The 10,157-nt window shown below is 50.1% G+C and overlaps 1 pseudogene; it reads left to right on the forward strand.

Moving 5' to 3' along the window:
- Nucleotides 1-224: 224 nt before the first annotated feature.
- LOC127489820 (zinc finger protein 628-like) lies at nucleotides 225-8,015 on the forward strand (annotated as a pseudogene).
- The last annotated feature ends 2,142 nt before the right edge of the window (nucleotides 8,016-10,157 follow it).

Below are 10,157 nucleotides of genomic sequence, written 5' to 3' on the forward strand. Positions count from 1 at the left end.
GTCCAGGGAGATGGCCAGCATCGCGAGCGTGACCCGTTGTCCTAATTTGTCGGACGGTTTCCATTTTGACACTACCAGCCTCTTTTCCTGGGCAACCGTGGGCTGCTGGGAGCGCACATCCCACGGGGGACCTCTGGGGGGTGGGTGGCCCGGGGAGGCACCCAGTGTGGCCTGAGGCTGAGTGTAGCGCCCGCTGCTGACCCAGAATCCTTCCGCCAGGTGTGATGATCGGCTCCCACGCAGACATGGCGCCTGCCTCCACCTTGGAGGGGGCCAGGAAGAAGCCTGGCCCCACCGCCCCCGCACCCTCAGCCCAGTATGAGTGTGGGGAGTGCGGCAAGTCGTTCCGCTGGTCCTCGCGGCTGCTGCACCACCAGCGCACGAACACAGGAGAATGGCCCCATACCCGTGCCCCGACTGCCCCAAGGCCTTCAAGAACTCGTCTAGCCTGCAGCGCCACCTCCAGGTGCACACGGGCGAGTGCCCCCACGCCTGCGGCGTCCGCGGCAAGGGCTTCGCCCAGACCTCCAACCTGCAGCAGCACCAGCGCGTGCACACGGGCGAGTGCCCCTTCCGCTGCCCGCTCTGCCCCAAGACCTTCACGCACTCCTCCAACCTGTTGCGGCACCAGCGCACGCAAGGCCCCGCAGCCGCCGCCAACCCCGCGCTCGCCGCCGGCCCCCGCCGCTCCGGGAGCCCTACCCGGACACCGGCAAGGTCTTGGTGACCGAGGCTTACCTGCAGCCGTCCAGCCCCCCTGCGCCCCCCGCGCCGCCGCCCCCGCCTGTGGCGCCCGAGTTGTTTCTGGGGCCGCAGAGACCACGGTGGAGCTGGTGTACCGCTGCGACGGCTGCGAGCAGGGCTTCGGCAGCGAGGAGCTGCTGCTGGAGCACCAGCCGTGCCCGGGGCCCCAGGACGCGCCCCGCGAGCCGCCAAAAGTCGACCCACCGGCGTCGCTGGCCCCCGGGTCCCTTCTGCCACAGCCCGCTCCCGCCGCCGCGCCCGGCTTCGCCTGCTTGCCCTGCGGGAAGTCCTTCAGGACGGTGGCCTGCCTCTCCAGCCACCGGCACAGCCACGGGCCGGCCGCCGGGCAGGCCTTCCGCTGCGGCAGCTGTGACGGCGCCTTCCGCAGCTGGCCAGCCTCCTGGCGCACCAGCAGTGCCACGTGGAGGAGGTGGCGGCCGGGCGCCCTCCCCCGCAGGCCGAGGCGCCGAGGTCACCTGCACCCAGGAACCGCTGGTTCCCGCCGCCCCCGCCCGGCCTCTGCAGAGCGCCCTTACAAGGGCGCCGAGTGCGGCAAGTCCTTCAAGGGTTCCTAGGGCTGTGGTACCATCTGCGGAACCACATGGGCAAGCGGCCCTACCAGTGCGGGCGAGTGCGGCAAGGCCTTCAAGCGATCGTCCCTGCTGGCCTTCCACCAGCGCATGCACACGGGGCTGCGCACCTTCACCTGTGGCCAGTGCGGCCTCACCTTCAAGTGGTCGTCCCACTACCAGTACCACCTATGGTTGCTCGGGCAAGCGCCCCTACCGCGTGCGGGGAGTGCGGCAAGGCCTTCCGTAACACGTCGTGCCTGCAGCGCCACCGCCACATGCACAGGGGCAAGCGCCCCCATGCCTGCGGCGTCTGCGGCAAGAGCTTCGCCCAGACCTCCAACCCGCAGCAGCACCAGAGCACTAGGCCGATCGCCCTTTGCCCGCCCGGTGTGCGGCCGCGGCTTCGTCATGGCCGCCTACCTGCAGCGGCACATGCGGACGCACGCCCCCGCCAGCGCTGCCTGCATCGCAGCCCCCGCGGCCGGCCCGCACCTGCCCCGCTGGCCGCCGCCCCGGCCCCGCTGGCCACTGCCTCGGCCCCGCTGGCCATGGAGGACGTGCACATGCTCGCTCACCTCCAGGCCACGCTCTCCCTCGAGGTGGGGGTGGGGGTGGGGGGTGGGGGGGCGCGGTCCCGGACCTAGCAGTCCCCAACTCGCAGACGTTTCTCCTAGTGCAGACCGCCCAGGGCCTCCAGCTGATTCTCAGCAGCCTGCAGTCCCCCAGACCCCCAGCTCCGCCCGCACCCCCCAAGCTCATCCTGCTGCCCTCCGCCGGCGCTGGGGCCAGGGGCGGCCGCGGGAGGCCGTGTGAGCAGGCAGTGGGGAAAGCCGGTCAGGGGACTGGAGTCATGTGGCTGCCAGGTCCGGAGGTCTGGGGGGCAGGGGGAGGGTGGGTGTTGCGGACGCTGGTGCGGAGGGCACAGCCTGATTGTTCTGTAGAACGTAGGGGGCGGGGAGGTAGGGCCGCAGGAAGTGAGTGGGGTCCAGCTGCAGCCAGCCCATAGCGGACCAGCAGTCGGGTTCCGGCGGGGCAACCGTGACCACCGAGGTCCCCAACCTGCTGGTGGTGCAGAGTGGAGTCTCGGAGGAGCTGCTCACGTGCCCAGGCCCTGAGGAGGCGTGGGGACGCAGAGGCCGGCACAGGGGTGGTGCCGGACGTCCTCTTCGAGACGCTGCAAACGGACAAGGGGCTGCAGAGCGTGCTGGTGCTGAGCGAGGCGGATGGGGAGCAGACTGGGCTGTGCGTGCAGGAGGTCGAGACCCTCGCCCCCAGCTCACCCGGGCAGAAGCTTCTCACCATACGCACCGCCCACGCAGGCGAGCTGTTGGAAAGCAGTGGAGCCGGGGGAGGCGTAGCCACGCTGCAGCTACTGGCCCCGCCGGCACCGCCTGGCCCCATGGCTGCCCCGCCAGGCTCCCCGCCGCTCCCCGGCCCAGATGGCACAAGTGGTCCCCGCAGAAGCTGGGCCTGGCGTCGTGACCCCGCAGGCCCTGTCCTCCATCCAGATCGTGCAGACCCTGCCCTCCGTCCAGCTGGTGCACACGTGTTTAGGCCCCACGAGTGTCCGCACCCGCCTCACGCAGACCCCGCCTGCAGAATGCAGGGCCTGCAGGCAAGCTTGGTTGATAAAGACCGCGGATCTCAAAAAAAAAAAAAAAAAAAAAAAAAAAGAGAGAGAGAGAGAGAGAGAGAGGGAAATATTTGAATGCCATTTCCAAATTTTTGATCGAATTTTTGACCATTTTTCAGAATTTTTATGTTTGTAATGATAAGAAATAAAATACTTTACTATGCACTTATATATCTGTGGAATCATTTAACGCGTATTTACCAACTGGTATTTATCTTCAAAGTTGAAATCGTCATACCCACACAAATAAAATTGGCATAATTTACCATTTTCAAGATATTTTGATATCCAGCTTTCTAAATAATAACAGTAATATTTTGTATTCTGAATTGAATAGCTCTGGAAAAAGAGAAGTTCATTGTTTGAAATGCAAACTTTACATCCAATATTTTTTAGATAAATTAGTTTTATAAGAGTTTTTGGAAAATAGAATGCTATAATATCACTTTTAAAAAGCTATGAGTACTTGTGGCTCAATAGGCTAATCCTCCACCTTGCGGCGCCGGCACACCGGGTTCTAGTCCCGGTTGGGGCACCGGATTCTGTCCCGGTTGCCCCTCTTCCAGGCCAGCTCTCTGCTATGGCCAGGGAGTGCAGTGGAGGATGGCCCAGGTGCTTGGGCCCTGCACCCCATGGGAGACCAGGAAAAGCACCTGGCTCCTGGCTCCTGCCAGGATCAGCGCGGTGCGCCGGCTGCAGCGGCGGCCATTGGAGGGTGAACCAGCGGCAAAGGAAGACCTTTCTCTCTCTGTCTCTCTCTCTCACTGTCCACTCTGCCTGTCAAAAAAAAAAAAAAAAAAAAAAAAAAAGCTATGAGTACTTATTAAAATTACCATTGGAAATTGACTTTCTAAATTCCATATAAAATTATTTGGAAACTCATTTAGGAAATGTGGTTTTATATATGTCACAGGATACATATTAGGCGGTACTAACTATAAGTGTTAATTCTTTAAACAACACTGGGGTGATGTAAATAAGTAAATTATTTCTCCTGTAATTTTCTCCCTGTCTTTTGTAATCCCCTACATATTAGCAAAACTGTACCTTATGTCTGTAATCAGTATCCATAATTTTTAAGTGGAAAATAATTCAGTTAATGATTGATGTGAGTTGTATATGGACAAAATGCCCATGAAACTAAAAGTCAGTAAAGGATCAAGCTAAATTGGCTCAGTTTATAAATATGTTTTTATTTGACTGTTGTCAGTCATAAATAATCATATTCAAAGATCAAAACTGGACAAATTTGTTGTCATTCATCAGGGGATGTTTATAAAAAAGTTCCAAGTTACTAGTGAAAAAAGAAAGAGGAATACAGAAATTCCTTTTGTGGAACATTTTTTGAAATCATAACCATCATTTATAAAAGATAACTTAGGTACAGTTTTTAAAACTTGAACTTCAATTCCAAAAGTTTAAGACATTCCTGAATAGCTGCCCACTTTTCCCTGTCACGTGTATTCTCTCCATTAAACCATGTAACTTTGCATTTCCCCATCTAATAGCCTGGGCACTCTCCATCAGATTCTGTCCCATCTGTCCTGATGGATGCTCTACCTCATTAAACCTTGCTACCTTGCAAAAAACCCACATGTTTTATTTACTTGAAAGGCAAATGTAAAGAGGGATGAAAGAGGAAGTGAGGAATGGAGGGGGAAAGGCAAAGAGGTACAGGAATAGAGGGTGGGGGAAAATAGATCTTCTATCCACTATTTCACTCCCAAAATGACTACAATGAATGGGACCAGGTGGGGCCTAAGCCAGGGGCTTCACACTCAAACCAGGGCTTTCATACAGGTGTCAGGATCCCAAGCAATTTGTCCATCTTCCAATGCTTTCTCAGGTGAATTAGCAGGGGAGTGGATCAAAAGTGGAAAACCCAGAACTCAAACCAGTGTTGATATGAGATGCCAGTGTCACTGGTGGCAGCTTAACTAGCAATACTGCAATGGTGGCCCCCTAATTAAACTATTGATTTAAAAATTTTTATTAATCATTCCATAGAAATGATAAAATTATATCTCTAGTATCTAGAGTAATCCATACTTTAAAATTGTTATTAAATGAAAAAGTGAGCATGAAGTGTACATCCAAAAATGGGAGAAAACTTATTGCATATCTCAATTAATCTAAATTATTAAATAATTATTTAAATAAATAATAATTATTTAAATAAATTATATTAATTGGTTAATATAATTTACCATGATATTAAAATATTTCATTTGTGAAATTCAAAACTGTATGGATTTTATAATTTGAAAACACACTTTGTCACTAGTGAATACTCACGTGTTCATTTAGTGTTTTATTTGCTGAGCTGCATTAGTTCTCAGGGTACAGTGATATGGTCTCTCCTGAACCTTGTCCTGATGCTCATTCCCCCAAGCAAGCAAAAAGAAAACCATGAGTCCCTATAACAACATAGTACTTTTGTCCTTCATAATTTTCTGCTTTCATATATAAAGGGATTAACATTAAACAATAAATAGGAGGTTAGCAAAGAATTATAGTATTTTCAGAAAAACATGAATTGCCTGCATTCTATAGAAGATAAATTTTTTCAAAAGATTTTTGAGGCTTAAAAAGCAGCAAGGAAATATGAGAAAATGACCAACTCTAGACAGCTGTCAAGTTACTTATAAACTGCAGCATATTTTTGTGTTTTAACATATGTGAAGCTAATATAGGCACTAAAATGGCTTTAAGTATAGAACATACATAAAAGCAAATATATATTATAAAAATTTTAAATTTATATTTGATAATCTGAATTATGTATATACATGAATAAATAATTACATAATATCAAGAGTCAAGAGTGATAATTGGTAGTCAGATTTTTCATCTAGTATAGGACCATAATATAATAATCATAAATGAAGACTATTAAATTACATAAAATATTTAAGGCTTCTGTTCAACAAAATTTAAAAAAATCTGAGACAATGCTGACATGTAGTTAAGAAAACATTATATTCACACTATATTAAATTAGAGCCTCCATGAACTTATGTAAACAAAATGAATCCCTGAATGAAAATGGATATAGAATATAAAGAGTTAATTCGTAAGAGGACCATTATAGTGAGAAAAAAATGGAGCTGTGGAAACTTACTAGCAGTCAGGGTAATGTAAATTAAAATTTTAAGGTTTATTTGACTACTAGACCAAAAACTTTGCTACTGTCAGTTGTTGGGAAACTGGCCCAGGTTTAGCCAGGTGGCCACATCGCCCAACCTCTGTGGTCAAGCTCCACCCCCATCCTAATGGGATTCACTGCTCCTGCTTCCCTGTCCGCCCTGGGGCACAGTTTTAAAAGGCAAAGTTTTAAAAGGGCCTGCTCTCTTGGCCCTTCTCTCCTGCACTCTCTTGGTTCTCTCTTGGCTCCTCTCTCTGCTCTATCTTCTCACTATCTCCTCTCCTCTGTCTCTCTCTCTTATACTCTTTCTCTCTCTTTCCCTTCACCGCCCCTTCACTCCGGTCTGTTGGGTGTTCCCCAATAAACCCTTTCCCTTATTCCAGTGTTCAGTGTGTTTTTTGATGGCTAACATTCATATATAACATCAGTGACATTTGTAAAGGTATTCATCACTGGTAGATATTTAACTTCGTGTAAATTTTATGGAAAATCGAGAGAGTATCTATTGGAATTTAAAATGTGTATTATTCTTCACTAGTAACCCATCAAGTAGGAATCTTTCCTACAAAAGCAGTAGCTGATTTATAAACTGCTATACTGGTTACATGTTGTCTGTGATCATCATTAAAATGTGTGGAAAACCTAAAATCAATCAATAAGTGACCAGATCACGTTGTATTTGTTTTACAAAGAATGTTGCATACTCGTGAAAAATTGCAACAAAGCATACATGTATCAATGCTGCATTGTTTAATCTATAAAGAAAGAAAAGAGGATGGAGGAAGGGAGGGATACAGAAGAAAAAAACAGTTCATGCATACAAATTCCTGTGCCCTGCTGATAGGCATTTAGAAACCACTCTGGAAAGATATATTTAAAACAAATTATTTCTTATTTGAAAGTCAGAGTTACACACAGAGAGAGAAGCAGAGGCAGAGAGAGAGAGAGAGAGAAAGGTCTTCCATCTGCTGGTCTACTCCCCAATTAGCCGCAACAGCTGGAGCTGTGCCGATCCGAAGCCCGGAGCCAGAAGCCAGGAGCCAGGAGCTAGGAGCCAGGAGCCTCCTCTGGGTCTCCCCTGTGAGTGCAGGGCCCCAGGGACTTGGGCCATCTTCCAGTGCTTTCACAGACCTCAGCAGAGAGCTGCATCAGAATTGGAGCAGCCAGGGAAGATACATTATTAACATGATACCATTCATTAGAAGTGAATTTTGAGTCTTTTTTTCCTACTATTAAATAGATCTGAGTTAAATAGAAGCACTGGCATTAGATTTTTTTAAAATACCACACAGGCACCCCCTCCTTCATAAATGCATGTACTACAATTAAATGACTTTCAGAAAGCCTTCCTTCCTTCCTTCCTTCTTTCTTACTAAGGCAGAGTTACATAGAGGCAGAGGCAGAGAGAGAGATAGGTCTTCCATCTGCTGTTTTTCTCCCCAGATGGCAGTACAGCTGGAATGGGGCCTATCTGAGCCAGGAGCCAGGAGCCAGGAGCTTCTTCAAGGTCTCCCATGTGGGTGCAGGAGCCCAAGGACTTAGACCATCCTCCACTGCTCTCCCAGGTCAAAGAAGAGAGCTGGATCACAAGAGGAGCAGCCTGGATTCAAACCAGTGCCCTTAAGGGATGCCGGCACATGGCTCTACCCACTATGCCACAGCTATGGCCCCTGCATTAGATATTTAAAAATTAATTAAATCAACATATTATGAAGAACATCAACCTTTTTATTGAATTGGTAATATTATTTAATTAATCCTTGACATTTAATCTGCTTCTAAATTTTTAAGGCCTCATCTCTTTATCAGCACAGTCTGTGCCTGGCATGCTGTTGGCCCCAGGCCCAGGGTTATGATAGGGAGTCTCTGGGAAGCCAGTGGTGGCTACATCAGTGGAAGCTGCAGGCTGCGGGGGCTGTAGGAATAGCAGCATTGGTCCCCATGGACACATGTTCTTGTGGAGGAATCATCTTGAACCTGGCCACCTACTGTGTGGGGTCCTCTGGGGGCTCCTTCTGCTTATTCTGGTACAGGCTGCATCTGTCCTCCATTGCTTCTCCTGCTGTTTTGCCCCCTGACTGGGTGTATGACCTGGGAGCCCAGTTGGCCTCCCTGTTGGCCTGGAGTCCCTGCTGCTGGAAGCTGGGTTGATTGTGAAGTTGGCCTGCAGCTTGGGCTACAGGCTGAGAATGCACAAGGCAGGGTTGGTCTCTGTCAACCCCATTTTCCAAGACACTCCTCCCAGAAGGTTCCAGAAAGACAAGGCAGAGGCTCCATCCTGACCAGGTTCTTACAGCTTGTGAGAGCAGGACGGGAAGCCCATGTGGAGGAAGGCAGAGTGTAGCTGCAGGAGGCTGGTCATGCTGACACAGGAGGGTGCTGTTTAGCCCATGCAGTGTGTAGTGGAGAGGATCATCTGGGAGTTCCCCAGTAACAATGCCAAGGATGCTACATACCTGCTCTGAGGTGCCAAAGTGTCTGGAACTGGTGCTCACAGCCCCAAGGACACAGCCCACACAGTCCAGTTTGTGGAGGGGCTCTTCTGACAGGGGGCCTCCAAATTGGTGTTCCTGCCCACAATGCTCATACTCAGTGGTCAGGGTCACAGAGGGACCACAGACTGCAGAGAACATGAGCCAACTGTCAGGGGCTTCTGTTGCCTTGCTGATGAACTAAAGGTAGAAGCCCACACCAACGCACTGGAACACCAGTGCTGCTGGCATGCACAGGCCTTGAGCTTGACATTGACATTGCTGGTGAACACTCCAACAAACACACATTGATAGAAGTTGTCCCTTACATGAGCAGTGGCACCAGGGGCGCTGGCTGCAGCTGGCCTGGAGGTTCAGGTTATGCAGGATGAACCTCAGGGACATTTTGTGGCAGGGCCAGCACTTGAGAGCCATGGCCATGGACTTGCTATAGCAGGTCTCTCAGCTGCTCCTGCCAGCACCATCATGTTGGTTCAGGTCAGGTACAGCAGTGTTCCTTCACTCACAGCCTGCAAGCATGCCTCCAGGAAGGGGGTAGCACTGTTTTAGGGTTCTAAGTGGATGACATGCTGCTCTGCTCCCTACCCTCTGGAGCCAGTGCATCAGCATCCAGGCATCTGTGGGGTGGGGCTGTACCAGGTGTGCCACTTCATTGAGCTTCACTTGGAAGCACTTGAGAACCATGGCCTTAGCAGAGCCATTGTTGGTAACTACAGATTGAGGCTCCAGCACCTTTTGGGTCAGTTGAATGGATTGTATCCAGAAGCCACAAGGCCCTCGAGCACCCAGAGGCCTCCCTCACAGATCACCCTTGCAGCAGCTGTTGAAGATTGGACTCCAGGCCCCAGGTTTCCATACCTTTTTGATTCAGCCATTTCTTCATCTTGCTCTGACAGGTCCACAACCACCTGCTTCAGTTCTTCCCAGCTGGTACCTTGATTTGGAGGCCTTTGGACTCGAGATGATGCAAGCAAACTCTGTGATCACAGCTCACATCAGGTCCCCATGAAACTCTTCTACACAGTGATAGAAGACCTAATTGGAGGTGAGAGAGGCTGCTGTCACAGCCCCCTCAGTGTGTTGTTTACTTTTTCTCATGTGGGCTCTCTTCCATGCAGTGCTTTTTGCCTTTCTCCATTGCTGCTGGATTCAGGGATGCTTGGGGTTTCCCCCTCCATAAACCAGGCTCTACAAAGACTTCTTGTGAAGCTTGGATAACTGAATTAGTCTCTGCACATTTCCCCTGCTTCTAATATGTGATGTAATAAATGATGTGATTAAATACACTTGATGCAATAAAATTCAAAAATAATCACTCATGCAACTGAATTTTAAATATATGTTGTTATACATTAATGTTAGCCCTCGCAAAACACACCGGACACTGGAGTAAGGGAAAGGGTTTATTGGGGAACACCCAACAGACCGGAGTGAAGGGGCGGTGAAGGAAAAAGAGAAAAAGAATATAAGAGAGAAACAGAGAGGAGAGGAGCTAGCAAGGAGAGAAGATAGAGCAGAGAAGAGGAGAGAGGAGAGCAGAGCCAAGAGAGCACGTGTTCAGGAACAGGCTC

The sequence above is a fragment of the Oryctolagus cuniculus genome, chromosome Y (genome assembly GCF_051225735.1).
Source record: "Oryctolagus cuniculus isolate XC-2025 breed Fujian yellow rabbit chromosome Y, ASM5122573v1, whole genome shotgun sequence".
NCBI classification, from domain to species: domain Eukaryota; kingdom Metazoa; phylum Chordata; class Mammalia; order Lagomorpha; family Leporidae; genus Oryctolagus; species Oryctolagus cuniculus.